General features: G+C 49.5%; 1 pseudogene; it reads right to left on the reverse strand.

The window, feature by feature from the left end:
* Nucleotides 1-8620: 8620 nt before the first annotated feature.
* Nucleotides 8621-16491, reverse strand: part of LOC105547145 — a 29285-nt pseudogene continuing 21414 nt past the window's right edge.

The following is a 16491-nucleotide window of genomic DNA, read 5'->3' on the forward strand; positions in this document are numbered from 1 at the left end:
GTGGGCTTTTGAAGTTTGAACTTCCAGGGACTGGGGAATCCTGAAGGATGTTTCTGAGACCCTGTGCAGCTTGATACCAATGGTGTTAAGATTGAAGGCACCGGGCTTGTCTGCTCTGAAAAGCACATGCTACCTCATGTGTCACTTGCTGAGGTTTCCATGTCGATGAAGTCCCTCTTCCTGACTCCTCCCTTTACCTTCAACATACACGCGTGGCGTCTGCGCCAACTGCTTCATAGCCTTTACCCCCGCAAATAGCACAGCCCCTGATATGCACGTGGTATGTGTAACAACAGTCCCTACCTCAACATGCTATGAGAATTAAGTGAGATACTCTGTGGAATGCCTAGACCAACACTTAGCACACAGTTAACTTAGTAAGTCAGCTCGTGTTACAGAGGCAGCAGTGACGGTACGCAGGCAGGCAGCTCGGCTCCAACCTCAAGGCATGTTGCTGTGTAGTCCTCCCATCCATGGCTAATCCCCGTATCATAGATCTTCACTTTAAGGAAAACTCACTGGTTAACCCCTCTCCAGCTTCTAGCACACACCAAGCCCTGAGCATAATTGTGTTCCATGTGCTTTTCCTTAAAGCCATAAAAACTTACTGAGCAACTACCATGCTCTAAAGTACTGGCAAATGAAGGTGAATAAAACAGGGTCTGTGCTGTCAGCAAATGCTCAGTTTATCTGGAGAGACAAGACGGATTCTTCCTGAGTAGTGAGGACTACAGGTGCGCGCTACCCCATGCCCCACTAATTTATTTCATTTTATTTTATTTTATTTTATTTTATTTTATTTTATTTTATTTTATTTTAATTATGTGTGGAGACAGGATCTCCCTATGATTCCCTGTCTAGTCTCGAACTCCTGGGCTCAGGTGATTCTCTCCTGCCTTGGCCTCCCAAAGTGCCGGGATTACAGGCGTGAGCTACCATGCCCAGCGAAGAGCATTGCTTTCTTGGAAAACCAAGTCCAAGGAGGATGGCATTGATTTTTTTTCCCTAGGAAGGCCCTGTGGGAATCCCAAGAAAACTGAATGAAAGGCAGCTAGCAGCCGTTTAGCTGTGGGTCATCTTCACCTGCCACTCCCTCTTCCAAGGGTGGAGGCCCAGTGCTCATCTTTTCCAGAGAAAAGGACAAGCTTGAAGTTCCCAGCCAAGCCCTCTACTGGAGGCAGCTGGGCTGGGCTGGAAGGAGGGGAAAATCCAGTCTGAGGCAGAAGCACGCTTTGGGGTTCTGCCTCCTGAGTCAGTTCTGGCTGCCCAGGGGCAAGGAGGAGTGACCGAGCCCCACCCAGATCTCTGGGATGCTACGTTTTCGTATTTTACATCAGGATAAGCTCTCCTCTTCACAGTCTCAGGGCACCAAGTTCTTGTAAACAGAGGGAAATATACTCTAGCAAAACTTCCCAGATCTGATCTACTCATTCAACAAAGTATTTACTGAGTACTCATTCATGCCGGACTGTTCTACATGCTAGGGATACGGCAACGAACACGGACAGGCAAAAACCCCTGCTCCCTTGAAGTTTATATGCTACTAGGGAAGACAGACGGTAAATAAGGAAATACCTAAAACATTAATGATATTTACTATTGATAGATATTAATGATATTTATTAATGATAAATACTATTAGTGATAAAGGCTAATGTGAAATAATCCAGCAGCAAAGTGGGATAGAAGGTGCCAATAGTGAGGCCGGGTGTGATGGCTTATGCCTGTAAGAAGCACTTTGGAAGGCCAAAGCAGGTGGATTGGTTGAGGTTAGGAGTTCAAGACAAGCCTAACCAACATCATGAAACCCCATCTCTACTAAAAATGCAAAAAAGTATCTGGGCATGGTGGCACATGCCTGTAGTCCAAGCTACTCGGGAGGCTGAGGCAGAAGAATCGCTTGAACCTGGGAGGCGGAGGCTGCAGTGAGCTGAGATCCCACCACTGCACTCCAGCCTGGGCAACAAGAGGGAGACTCCATCTCAAAAAAAAAAAAAAAAAAAGAAGGTGTCAACAGCGAGCATATGATTGAAAGTTTAGATTGGACAGCCAGGGAGGGCCTCATGGAGAAAGTAGCCTTTAAGGGAGGCATGAGGATTCTGAAGGAATAGAATTCCAAGCTGAGGAATGGCACATAGAAAGGCACTGGGGCAGAGTGGCATGCGGCTGGAGATCGGAGAGCAGGGGAGAAAGCAAAGAGGTGGAGTCAGAGGTGGTGGGGGACACCATCTTAAAGGGCGTCATAGGCCATGATGAGAATGATGAGGACCTGGGCTTTTCCTCTTAGTGAGAAGGAGCGGCGGAGGAGAATTTTGGCAGAGGAGTCAGATGATGTTTTTTAAGAGACTGTGCTGTCAGCAAATGCTCAGTGTATCTGGAGAGACAAGACGGATGCTTCCTGAGTAGTGAGGACTACAGGTGCACGCTAGTCCTTTTTTAAGAGACTGTTTCTGACAGCTGTGCTGGAAATAAGTGAGAGCTGGGTGTCAGTGGGAAATGGTGGTGGTTTGGTTTGGGTTGTTGGCAGTTGGAAGGTAAGAAGAGACTGGACATTTTAAAGGAGGAATCTACAGGGTTGGCTGACAAAATGTGGGTTGTGAGAAAAACCTATGTGTGCCAGGCACTATGTGAATAACTATGTGAATATGTAATGTCGTTAAAATTTTACGTTAATCACATAAGCAAGGTTCTACTGCATTTTTCTTTTTTTTTTTTTTTTTCTTGAGATGGAGTCTCGCTCTGTCGCCCAGGCTGGAGTGCAGTGGCGCGATCTGGGCTCACTGCAACCTCCGCCTCCTGGGTTCACGCCATTCTCCTGCCTCAGCCTCCGAGTAGCTGGGACTACAGGCGTCTGCCACCATGTCTGACTAATTTTTTATATTTTTAGTAGAGACAGGGTTTCACCGTGTTAGCCAGGACGGTCTCAATCTCCTGATCTTGGGATTCGCCCGCCTCTGCCTCCCAAAGTGCTGGGATTCGTCGTGAGTCACTGCACCGGGCCTTTGCAAGGTTCTATTGTTATAGCCCACTTTATAGACGTGGAATCACTTAGAGAGGCCAAGTGACTGGAAAAATCACACAGCTAGCAAGAGACAGAGCTCTGGCATTTATTTATTTATTTTTGTTTTTTGTTTTGTTTTGTTTTCTAATTCCAGGTTAAGTTCACATAGAGCTGGTATTTAAACCAAATCTTCCACTGAACATGGACCTTGAACTCTTAGCAGCTACGCTGTAAAAATCTCATCTATTCATTCAACAATTCTCCATTGCTCATCAGCTCTGCTTCAGGAACTGGTCTACATGTTGAGGATGCAAAGATGAGTAAGAGAAAGTCCTTGACTTTGAGGAATTTACGGTTTGGAGGCGGAGACAGAGGTAAATAGAAATAACAACAGCGATATAACCGTGCAAAGTCCTAAGCTCTCAGAGGAAAGGTGAGAAAAGACCCCTCAGAGGAGGTGACGTGTGGGCAGATGATGAGTAGGGCTTTGCCAGAAGAGTAGGAATGAATGGAAAAGCATTCCTGGCAGACGGAGCTGTGTGTGCAAAGGCCAGGAGGGGCAGAGGCAAGGCCCCGAGAAGGGCAAGCACTGGTGCAGTGTCTTGTTGCGGGAGCAGCGCGAGGAGGCCTGGGAGGTGAGATGAGACAGAGAAATGAGCAGGGCAGTCAGGAATGCCTGGAAAGGGCTTCCCCAGGCCAGGGGCAGTCGTTGCAGTTACCAAGGGGGAGTGGAGCCAATCAGATCTCTCCTTCTGTGGAGGGTGGACACCAGACAGCGGACACAGTTTTCCCTATTTCAGCATGACGCTCCCTCGGAAATCTGGTAGGACTGAGAGAACAGTCCACGTTTCCAGGAAACAAACCGTACTCTGTCCCTGCGTGCGTGTCTCTCTGTGTGTCCGTCTATAAATATCCTCAGACACAGCACTTGGCTGCAGTCTCCCCCGGGCCCCCGCGGCATCTTGCTCACACTGCCCAGCTGCCTCTGCCCCTCCTCCTCTCTCCTGGCCAGGACCGCCCCGGCAAACACCAGTTTCACTGGCCGCAGGCAAGGCTGGGTGGGGGCCAGGACTGTGACCTCTGCCTTATCATTACTCCCCACAGGACACCAAAGCAAGTGTCCAAACGGCAGCAGGAAGGGTGAGAATTTGGCTCAAGGAGGAAATTTGGAGACTGTTAAACCCAAGCTGAGCATGAACTGATGCCCCAGTGGGGCGGAAAGGGGAAGTTTGTTTCAAAACCTAACCCACATCCAATAGTTCACAGACCATCTTGATAAAAGGCTGTGAATGGATGAGATGGTGACCCTTGTCCCATCCAGCTCTGTGATCCTTCAGATCAGATTGGTCAGGGGAGAGATAGCAACAGAGAAAGACAGAATATATATATATGTGTGTATATATATATACACACACACATACACATATATGTATTTGTACACACACACACGTAGAGACAAAGACAGACACAGGAAATGGGCAGAGACAGAGGGAGGCAGAGGCAGATAGACAGTCAGAGACAGATAGACAGTCAGAGACAGAGATGGAGCTCCCAAGTATGGGTTCGAACCATGACAATTTTTTTTTTTCTATTTTTCGAGACAGAGTCTCACTCTGTCGCCCAGGCTAGAGTGCAGTGATGCGATTTTGGCTCACTGCAAACTCCACCTCCCAGGTTCAAGCGATTCTCCTACCTCAGCCTCCCAAGTAGCTGGGATTACAGGCACATGCCACCATGCCTGGCTGATTTTTGTATTTTTAGTAGAGATGGGGTTTGGTTTCACCATGTTGGCCAGGTTGGTCTTGAACTCCTGACCTCAGGTGATCCACCCACCTTGGCTAGCCATGACAATTTTCAAAGACACAGCACGGGCAGATCTGTGAGAAATGTTACACAGGATTAATGTGATACACATCAGAGTCTAGCTCAGTTCCCCTTCCAGATTTCCAGCTCAGAAATTCATACCACTGCCTCCCCTTTTATTGTCAGCCCTGGAGAAAAAGAAAAAGAAAACCAAAAACAAAGTAACGCAAAAACCCAGAGGGACAAGGAAACAGAGGGAAACCCCAGACTCCCACAGGTAAGTACTGAGGGCAGGTTCCTCCCCAAGTGCTTCCAAACCCTTCCGTTCCTAGCCAAGGGGGAACTTGGATTTCCAGCATCTCTTCCTGAGTCTGAGCCCCATCCAGCAGGTCAGGGCCTGGCTGGGGGCGGCCAGGGAGATGTTTCCAGGCACTGGCTGTCTCCCACCCTTCTAAAGTACTAGGACTTGGTACATCTCACCAGGCAGCTGAACTGAGCACTCGAGTCAGCCAAACACCCACCTGGGCCCTCGGCTCGTCAGGGGCCACCCTGGGAGACACAAGTCCTGTTCTCCATGTACTCTAGTGTGAAGGATAGGCCGTGTGACCTCAGCAGGCCCCTTCCTTCCTGGGACCCAGTTCCCTGGTCTGTAAAATGGGAATAGAAACATTTGCTCTGCTAACCCACAGGATGGTGATGAGCAGGGATGGAAATGGCGGCTGTGAAGGACATCCGTGAGCTGTGTGTGAAGCACAGTTTGGGGGATCCTGATGTTCTAAGGCTGGTTCGTGTTCATGTCATCCACAGCAGGCTTCCAACCAGAGCACGGATAGAGTTGGCTTTCTTAGGAGTGTGCTTTCTTGGAGGGTGAACCTGAATTGGGGTATCTTCAAGAAGACCAGTTTGGGGGCTGCCTCTCTCCTTCAGAGGTTTGTGTAGAGAGTGTGGGCGGGGTAGAGGTTGGGAAGAGGCCATCTGGGGGGAAGAAAGGCTCTTCCAAAAGGCTTGCATCCTCCTGGCCCAAGCAGCACCCCACACCCTCTTCTCCACCCACCAACCCCAAATCTTCAGATTCCTCTGGGCAGCTCCGGCCTCAGTTCCTTGGTCCCTCAGGTCTCCAGGTAAGAAACCAGTCTGCGGGAAATGGGGGAAGCAGATCACTCTGGGAGCGTCCTCCTCCATCTCCCCCTTCTCCACCGGCAGTTCATACTAGCAGGATCAGAGACAGAGCTGAGGCCAAGGAGCGGAGGGACTCAGCCAACCTGGTTCAGACGCCTGCGGGGAACCTGTCCCATAGCCCTGTTTGTGAAGTTGATCTTTCTCTCCCATGGGCTCAGTAAAATCTCTAAATTTGAAACTTATAAAACCCAGCATCAGTGTCATGACTATGAGACAATTATCACTTACCGAGTCCCTCCTCACACTGGGCCAGGCGTTAGACACTTTAACACTGGGATCCTCTCCCAGTTCTGTGGCTGAATGTGCCCCGATTGACACATAAGGAATCTGGGATTCCATAAGGGCAAAAAACATGCCCAAGGTCACATACTGTGGCAAGTGGCAGTATCAGGCTGTTGTCCCAGGTCCCCCAGACTTGGAAACCTGTCACCTGGGAAACGTGTCACTCAGGGAAGGCATGTGGCTGAGGGAAGTGAGATATAGTATCTTCAAATCCACTCTAAGAACCAGAAAACATCTCCCTCGAGTTGAGCGCTCTGCACCCTTAGGGTAAGAATGGCACTCAGTTGGCGGGGCACAGTGTTCACGCTTGTAATCCCAGCACTTTGAGAGGCCAAGGCGGGTAGATCGCTTGAGCCCAGGAGTTTGAGAAACCAGCCTGGGCAACACAGTGAGACCTCGTCTCTACAAAAAATACAAAAATTAGCCACGAATGATGGTGTGTGCCTGTAGTCCCAGGAGGTGGAGGTTGCAGTGAGTCTAGATCATGCCACTGCACTCCAGCTTGGGTGACAGAGCTAGACTCTATCTCAGAAAAAAAGAAAAGAAAAGAAAAAAGAATGTCACTAAATCAAATTGTAGCCCAATGGATTATCTGGCACCTGCCTGACTGGAGAGACACTGTGATAAGGGAAGGGTTTGAGGAATAGCAAGGGCTTGTGAGAGGACCCAGGGCTGACCGGGGTGAAGAAGGAGAGCATGCAGACAGTGGCCATTGTAAATATGCCTTCTGTAGACAGGGAAGTCACCCAGCTGCCCAGTAATAGCAAGAGCTACTGTTTATGTTGCATCTGCCTGGACCTAGTCATTGCACAGCACATCATCTGTATGCTCCTCCCAGCAACTCTCTGGATTGTTCTATGATCATCTCCATGTATCAGATGAACAGGCCAGGGCTTAAGTGACCTGCCAAGGACATGTTGTTAAGAACTGGTAGAGCTAAGATTACAATCCAGGTCACTCCTGAGCCACACTTTCCCTGACACTTCCCGGCACGTCACGCATTTCTGTAGCCCAGTCTGACAGATTGAGGAATCCTTTGAGAAAGGCTGGCTCCATTTGCTCTGGTTCTGCATTTGCCCAGCATCACCAGGAGGGAATGGATGACTTGAGCCAGTTCCTGACACCAGCCTTCTAAATGGACTGGAGCTCACTGTAAACGGTCACAGTGGCGTTCTGTTTATCCATTCACCCACCTACTGTATGTTTGGTTGGGTGAGCCAGGCCTGTAGGTGTTAACCAATTCTGGTCACCTGAAAAATAAAACAAAGACAAGTTCTAGAACTGTCAAAACAAGACGGGCCCTGCCACTCTAACCGAGGTTCTGCTTCAGGGAGTTGGGGTGGTGGGAGGGGCAGAGGCTACCTAAGGAGCCAGTTCAGGCTACAGCTTGGGATATACAGGCAAAAGTCCTGGCTGTGTGTCCTGGGACAAGTTACCTAACCTCTCTGAGCTTCATTTTTCTACCAACCTCACAGAATAAGCGTTTGTAAAATAACTCAGCCTTATAGTCTGCCCGAAGTTACCACAGCTGCTGTGGGTGCCTGCCTAGCCCACTGGCCCCTCCACAGCAGGCATTGCCATGGGGCCTCACTCCTGTCACCTGATAAGATGACGCCTCTGGCTCCTTAAGACTCAGCGTGCCGCCTCCTTCAGGGTCTTGGAAGCCTTTGTTGGTGCCCCGCCCCCTCGGCCGCCTACCACCATCAGGAGCCTTCCCCAGGGTTCATGATCCTGTAGTAGTTGCCCAGCACCCTCCCTGCTCTGCCAGCTCCTGTCTGTACCCTCAGCCTGGGAAGGATGATCACATGGTGGTCATCTATGTGTAAGTGTCTATGAAAAGGGTGATTCTGGGAAGTGGCGAAGCAAAAAGGGGATGCTGACAGGGCAGATGGGAGGGGCCTCCGCTAGCCCTGTCTACTTCACAGTTTGAGTTCGCTTTCTCCACCCTGTGTGGCCACAGGCTGCCTCCCAGACCAGCCTGACTATCCTGGGGAGTATCATCCTGCAAACAGTTGTCTCTTGGGGTGAGGATGCATTGCCCCCTCAGGCTGGGAGTCCCAGGCAGAGGCCATGCTAACCCCCTTCCCCTGTGCATGGGGCTCACCTGGCCCAGCAGGTATCAGAGCCCAGGCTGGCTGATCCGACCTGAGCAATCACCTGCGTCTGGGTAAGACAGTGATCTCACCAGGCTTTTGGTTTGGTTTGGTTTTGTCTTCTTGTCCAAGAACCCAAGGCCTATTTTACAATCCCCTGACTCCTTTCCTCTGAACAGAGAAACAAGCAGGGCTTCCTCCGTCCGGACCTCACACTGACTTGGCTAGCAGGAGCACCGGAGAGACGGCTCTGTTGCAGGGGTCATCGGCCAAGGAGGTGGTCTACCTGGTGGGTCCTTCCCGCTGCAGGGCACACAGAGTGGCTCCCGTAGGGCTGAGCACGAGGCAGTGGCTCCTGACCCTCCTGCAGCATCGGCATCGCCCCTGCCGGCCGCTGCCGGGAGCCCAGGACCTGGCGGACAGGAGAAGCCCCACCCCTGGCTCAGCACAAAACCCACAGCACCTTCCCCGGTGCACAGACGCGGTCACACGCACGCCCGTCCACACACACCCAGAGGAAGTCAGACCGGTGAGCAATGGTGACTGGCTTTGAATAAACACAATCGGCGATTTCAGACCTCTGGGGACCAGGTACCTTTTCTGGGCCTCGAGGCTCAAGCACCAAGCGGAGGCCTGGCGCCCTCTGCCGGTGAGCTTGGGCGCGCACACCCACTCTGTGGTTAATAAGCTGGGGGAGCCGCCTCCTCTGTGCTGGGTCCTGTGGGATGGCAGAAATTCTCTCGCTCCTTCCTCTCCGTCTAGGGGGTCAGAGTGATTTACTTCAAGTCATTCTCCCAAAGGTAAGATCGTCTCCCTATCGTGTGGAAGGAAAGATGAGGCTCAGAGAGTTTAAGCAAATGTCCCAGGATCACACAGCAGGTTGGGGGCCGCCCTGGAATTGGTCTACTTCACTGGAGAACCAGAACTGACGTCATTGGGCCCACCCAGACCCCCGCAGGAGTCCGCGCCTGGGTCTCCCCCTCACCCTGTTCTCCCCGGTCAAAGGCCAACGCTGGACCGTTTCTATATCCTGGGCCTGCTCAGGGAGGGTTCTGGGCTAAAGGATCGCGATGCTGGGCAAATGCTCTGTCAGCCACTTAGTGGGGAAGCGTAACTGGGGGACCACTGCAGGAACTGAGGTCCAGAAGGGGCCTGCAACAGCCCTCCCCTCGGGGAGCTCCCACTCCTGGGGGAGACAGGCCAGATGAGACTACCAAGAAGTCACACCCCTGCCTTCCCCCAGGGAGCAGTGCTGGATGTAGGTGGAGGTCAAGTGGCTTGAGGGTGAAGGTTGGAGGGCTCCTGAAGCCAGGCCAGGGTGGGTTCTCTGGTAAGGAGTAGGCGCCCAAGCCCAGGATCACTGCCTTCTTGGTGGGAGTCTCCTATGCCATCCTTCCCCTGTACTCAGCCCCTCCAGGATCATAGGCACTACCCATTTGTCTTGCTAGTAGGGGCCCTCTTTATCCTTGAGAACGTACAGGTTGAGACAGTGTTCGTGTCTTGCTTTTTTGGGCTGGGCCACCTTGGTCCCATTCTCCTTGATGCTCCTGGGATTCAGGAAGTGAGGTCTTTGAAATGAACGTTCAGGCTGCAATTAACCCTAAGGATTTACTGCAGCTTACGAAGAAGCTTCTTCTTTTCAGAGCTGTTGGCCAGGGTCCAGGGCTGTCCCCACTCCCATCTGGTCCTGGCGGTCTGCCCTTGAGGCTGGGGCAATATGAGGAGTGTGCAGGCAAGTCCAAGGCTATGACTCACATCATGTCTCCAGGCTCCAGGCGTCTTCCTAGGTTTCCTGCCTGGTAACAACTGTAATCAGCATCTCACAGGCCCCAAAGCTCAGCTGAGTCTCCTCACCTGGGAAAAGGCTTCCTTCATGGGCCCACTCCTCCCTGAGATCTTTTAACAATAGATTCCATCAACGGGCAGTGAGTAGACACTTCAAACAGGGAAATCCTTCACTACTGTACCATGATGATTACAGGACAAGGACTTGGAGCCAAATAGACGGGATCTGATCCTAGTTCAGCAGTTACTATCTATGTCACCTTGGGCAAGCTGCTTAACCTCTCTGAACCTCAGTTTCCAAATCTGTCAGTCAGGATAATAGTTCCTATGGCCTCAGGTTGTGCAGGAATGGAATGGGATAATGCATGGACTCCAAGGGGTAAATAGTTTGTGTGATAGTGGCATTATTTCTTCTTTAAATGTCACTGAGAGTTACTCTACTACCCTGAGGTCTGGTTCAGAAGTTCTGGTAAGAAGTTTCAGCGTGATCCTGTGAGTTTGCATGGACAAAGCACTCAGACACGGGCTGCAGGAGCTGTGGCCACATTTGAGAGCATGCGAGCTACTGCCACACATTCCAGAATATCTGGAGGCAGGAACAGGGAAGAGGAGGTTGTGTATAGTATATTCCAGGCTCTGTGCTAGATCTTTTGCATCGGAGACTTCAGTTAATACAACTTGTTTGTGGTAAGATAGCATTATCTCCAAGCCTAGAGAGGCCATGAGACTTGCCCAAGGCGACAATCCAGTCTGGTAGGAGCTGCTAGTCTCCAATAACTTGCTACTGTTTTATCAGGGTAAGAAAAGTTATGGCAGGAAACATGGCTGCCCAGAATGAAGACTGCATTTCCCAGTCTCCTGTGTGGGTAGGCGTGGTCACATAACTGAGTTCTGGCCAAAGAGAAGTAAGTGGACATGTCATGCAGCAGTGTCTGGGAACCTTTCTTAAGACACAGGTTGTGCATCTGCTGTCTGCTCCTTCTCCTTTGTCCCTCCCTCTATTTTGCTGCTTGGTAGGCAGGTGCTACCTTGAACCACGAGGGCAAGGGCCACTCAATAACAACACAATAGCTGCTGTTGTGAATTTTCTGTTGCTCTCATTTCTACCTCATCTTAACTGAGATGCCCTGTGATAGAGTGGGGGATTCGCACCTGAGTCAGTGAGCTCTTTCCCAACACAATGCGAGGTTTCTGGGTCCCCTGTGTGCTCCTGCTGTACCTCATCAGCTCTTAGGTGTGACGCATCCCTTGGAACTCTGATGAGGTGGCGTTGGAGGAGGGGAGCCACTCTAATGCAGCTTTTCAAAGTCATCCATTCCAAAGATTGCTCGGGGCCTTTGCTAGATCCAGAGGCAGCTTGAGTGCAAAAGCCCAGGGTCCTGAGAGGGTGGAAGAGGTGACACTTCTAAGATCCAGGAAACCCCAGCCTCTGCCACAAGACTGGCTGCATAGCTACCCCTGTGGCAGGTGAAAGCAGCACTCAGGTAGTCCTGGGACTCTTTCTAAACTTCTCTGGCCTGGCCCTCAATGTCCTCTGACAGACTCTAGCTTGCTGGGACACCTCTAAGGAGACTGCCAAGGGAAACTGTCGAAGCAGGAGCAGGTGAGAAGTGCCCCAGGTGTCCTCTTTCCATGGGGGAATTTGGAGAAGCATTCTGAGCCCAGCAAAGTGTCAGGCAGGCAAGGCAAGGCCCCACCTGATAGGAGGTGTGTCCTCGTACCTAGTCTCAGCTTCACGGTTGCCAGCTTCACGGCTGTGTTGGATTCAGTCTGAGTTAAAAGGGCTATAAGATCCTTGGTAAATGACCAGAGTGTGAATGTCACAGGGAAGAGGCTGGACTGGGACCCAAGACAGCTGGCTATGTATCTGGGAAGATGCTATTTACAAACAGAGAAGATATTTACCGACTGGACAATCCTGGGGAAGTCTCCCACCCTCCCACTCTCATTCATAAAGTGAGGATCATGATCACTACCTCTCAAGGTTACTGCAACATTGAATGAGGTAATGAATATGAAACCACTCAGAATCTATAAAGCACCTACAAACCTGGAAGATTATAATTCTGCATTTGTACAGTAGAAATAACAGTACCATGGTTGCTATTAGTGCCCAGCCAAACCCCCTTTACTGGTCTGGTACAACCCTCCATCCGTGCCCGCTGGCTGCTGTGAGGTTTGGCTGGTAACAGTTCACAGTTATTCCCTCTGCAGAGACTTCCCCGGGAATGGAGGCTGCCTTGCTTGGGGCTTGCAGCCGATGCTTGTCTGACACAGGGGCAGGAAAGTCCAGTCCCTGACCTCAAGACCAGATGAACTCTGGTGTAGCACATGCTCCAGGGCTCCCCGTGAAATCAGGCCTCGGCTCAGCCACAGCTGACACCACAGCCTGGCTCCCTCCTTACCCACCCCACCCTCCTTCCTTTTCTTTCTTCTGAGGGTTCTTCCCCAATAGAAGAATATGTGCACTGAAATCTGTCCCAGGCTGTGCTTTTAATGAATCTGGCCCAACTGTCTGCTTTACGAAGTTGCTATGAGGCTTAAATAATATAATATAGATAAAGAGATTAACCCAGTGCCTGGCATATATAGTGCATATCCAATTAATGTCAGAGATTGCCATCATCCATGAGACTGGAGCATCAGGAACGTCTTAGTGTAATAGTGAGGTGTGGAAATCTGGTGAGTGAGTCAGCGGATTGAATTTTACATGCTTAGGGACTGGGGCGGGCAGAGAGAAGGGCAGTTGAGTTTCCTTGGGTATCACTGGTTCTCTCTGGTTTGGGCAGTAAGGGGCCTATACACAGCTAGGGAAAAGTTCCAGTCATTACATATTTCTACCAGCAGAGGACGCCACTTCCATACAAATAAGTGTTTTCCTCTGCTATCTGATGCAGCTTTCATCAAAGCAGTCTAGGTTGGCAGAAAAGATCAGGTACATGACAGAGCAGAAAGTGCCTTCAGATTTGCACAGATAATAGGAAAGGGCAGAACAGGAAGAAACAGTGAGTTAAGCTGTTCAGGAAGCTTCCTGGGAGGTGAGGTCTTGAGCAGGGCACTCAAGCACCAGAAGGAGTATTGAGTGGAGACGGCATTCCCAGGGAAGCCACTGCCCTAGGCAAGGTGACCAGGGCCTGAGCCAGGGCCGTGGCAGTGAGACAGCCAAGAGAGGGTATGAAGGACACCAAAGACAGGGACAGGACTGATTTCAGCTGAGAGATCTAGGAGGAGATCATGGGCCCATCGACATGGGGTAGAAGTCAGGAAGAAGCACGTTTTTATAGGACAGAGCACACTTCTCCAACTGGTCTGACTGCCCTGACATTGTAACATGTCCTCCGCAAGCGGGATTCCTGTTTTGTGTGGATTCTAGAAAGCAGCAAAATATTCGGAGGTGTTAATAGCATCAAGATTTCATTGGTTCTTTTCATTCTTTTTCTTTTTATTTTTTGAGACGGGGTCTCAGTCTCTGCCCCAGGCTGGAGTGCAGTGGCACCATTACGGCTCACAACAGCCTCAACACCCCAGGGTTCAGGCGATCCTCCTGCCTCAGCCTCCTGAGTAGCTGAGACCATAGGTACACACCACCATGCCTGGCTAATTTAAAATATATATATATATTTTATATTATATATATTTTATATTATATATCTGTCTCTTATACACATCTAGATGTGTATAAGAGACAGCTGTTGCCCAGGCTGGAGTGCAGTGGCATAATCATGGCTCAGACTGATCTTGAACTCCTGGGCTCAAGCGATCCTCCTGTCTCAGCCTCCCAAAGTGCTGGGATTACAGGCGTGAGCCACCACGCCTGGCCAGCTTTTTCCGTTTTGAGTAGGGACGGCAAAAGCACCCCACAGCTTGCCCTTGCTTCGGAACTCAGGGTTGTGAATCAGTCAGGATAGAAATTAATGGTGTAGTGGGAATAAACAGGAATATCAGATGATCTCCCAGGGATGGGGGAGAATCCAAAAAGAAGGAACGAACTTGAAAAAGGCTAGCTCTCCGAGACTGGGGTTCAGTCCTTACTGGAGAAAGTGAAGTTCTCTGGGTTGTCCCTGGAGAGAACCGGGCCACAGATTGTAGGGAAGAGAACCCCAGGCCACGGCTGGAGGGCTGGAAGCCTCCTGCTGGGGTGCCCACAAAATTCCCCCAGAAGTTGCTCTTAGGGGATGCGCTAAACTCCTGAACCCGGAAGGCGGAGCTTGCAGGCGGAGCTTGCACCTAGGACTCGCGCAGAACTTGCTGGGAAGCTGCCCCCGGGGGAGTGCGCATGCGGGACTTCGCAGGAAACTGGCTGGGTCACGTCTGCCCCACCAGGAATCCGCGGACGGTGCGGCTGAACTCACCACTGGGCAACTAGGTGGGACACCCACAGAACTAACTGTGAAGATGCCTGCGGAAGTGCCCTGAAACTGAGCTGAGAACCCCGGGGGTTCAGAGTCTCAAAAGCAAGTAGGAAGGAAAGCTTAAAAAAACCGCAAGAGGTCTCTTCTTCTCTCTGTCCTCTAGCGCCCTCTACTGACACAGTTTAACATTGTGCCCGCAGGCAAGGGAGAAACGTTCCAGGCATCTGTGAAGGGTGGATTGGAGCCAGACGGTAATAAATTGATAACTGGTACAGGATGTTAGCCAACTCCATTGGGGGTGGGAGAGCTCTTCCATAAACCCTTTTTGAAAAATAGTATTTGAGGACATAGTCCTGCCAGCTAAGAAACGAATCAAAATAAATACTTCAACAGAAAAAATAGAAAAGGCAAAAAATCAGTAAAACCAAATGAAACTACATAAACGAAATAATTATAATTAATATAATATGAAACAACACTAATTATCAAAATTACATATAATAAATATTTCATGATTATAAATTGGGGTTATTGTATCACAATTTACTTTGACAAAAACCGGGAGGTATCAAAGAAAGAGTATACTATTTATAAAAATGAGAGGTGGCAAAATAGTATGCATATATCTTAGAACATATTGGTCGATATGGTCTTATTCTTGATGTTAAGAAATTTAGGCGGGGTACGGTGGCTCATACCTGTAATCCCAGCACTTTGGGAGGCCGAGGCTGTGGATTGCCTAAGCTCAGGAGTTCGAGACGAGCCTACCCCATATGATGAAACCCCGTCTCTATTAAAATACAAAAAAATAGCTTGGGGTGACAGCGTGTGCCTGTAATCCCAGCTACTCAGGAGGCTGAGACAGGAGAATCACTTGAACCCGGGAGGCGAAGGTTGCAGTGAGCTGAAATTGCACCACTGCACTCCAGCCTGGGCGACAGAGTGAGACTCCATCTCAAAAAAAAAAAGGAATTTAAGTTAAGAGATTTTAAAAATAAAGGTATCAGCCAGGTGCAGTGGCTTAGCCCTGTAATCCCAGCATTTTGGAAGGCCAAGTGGGAGGATTGCTTGAGCCCAGGAGTTTAAGACCAGCCTGGGCAACATATTGAGAACCACCCTCTACCCCTGTCATCTCTACAAAAAAGATAACTTGCCAGGCAAGGTGGTGTGTGCCAAGCTGGTAGTCCCAGATCCTCGGAGGTTTGAGCCCAGGAAGTCAAGGCTGCAGTGAGCCAAAATTGAGTCACTGCACTCCAGCCTGGGCAACAGGGAAAGAACCTGTTTCAAAAATAAAAAGATAAAAATAAATAAAAGGTATCCATCCACTAGTAGATTAAAAGCTGAATGGAAAATTCCCAAGAACCTAGAGAGAAAGAGTAAGGAAAAAAGGGATTAATATAGCAAAAGACAAGAAAATAATAAAGAGGAATAAAATATATATAATGTGTAACATAAAATTACAGTAGATAAATCATGCTAGTAATGATAATGTGAATGTTTTTATAACACAGGCTTAAAGCAAAATGTTTTTGAGTGGTTACAAAATAGTGATATAGGCAAAGATATACAAAGTAAATGAAATTTACACAAAAAACAGAATGTAAAATTTAAGGCAAAAAAGCAATGGCTGGGAAATAGAGGCCATAAAATATTCACCATGTGTTTATAACCATTATAAACCTTAAGACATTAAATAATGCTACCTCAAAAGATATAATGTGAAATACATCAAAAATTCAGAAGTTGCCTAAACCACAAATCATATAAGAGATGAGAAATTTTAAATACTACTCTCAGCTGTTGAAGATTGAGTTTTTGAAAGAATCCACTAAGATACAGAGATGGCAGCTTCTGGTAATAGCAAATTAGCTAATTTGGACCAACCCTCCTGCTAACAACAGTGAGGTGAGTTGAACGCTTGCTTGAAAGCATAGGAGGCCTGACAAAATAGTGTAGAATCATGGGCAGGCCGGGCACGGTGGCTCACGCCTGTAAT

The sequence above is a fragment of the Mandrillus leucophaeus genome, unplaced genomic scaffold (genome assembly GCF_000951045.1).
Source record: "Mandrillus leucophaeus isolate KB7577 unplaced genomic scaffold, Mleu.le_1.0 Scaffold38, whole genome shotgun sequence".
In the NCBI taxonomy this organism is placed as follows: Eukaryota; Metazoa; Chordata; class Mammalia; order Primates; family Cercopithecidae; genus Mandrillus; species Mandrillus leucophaeus.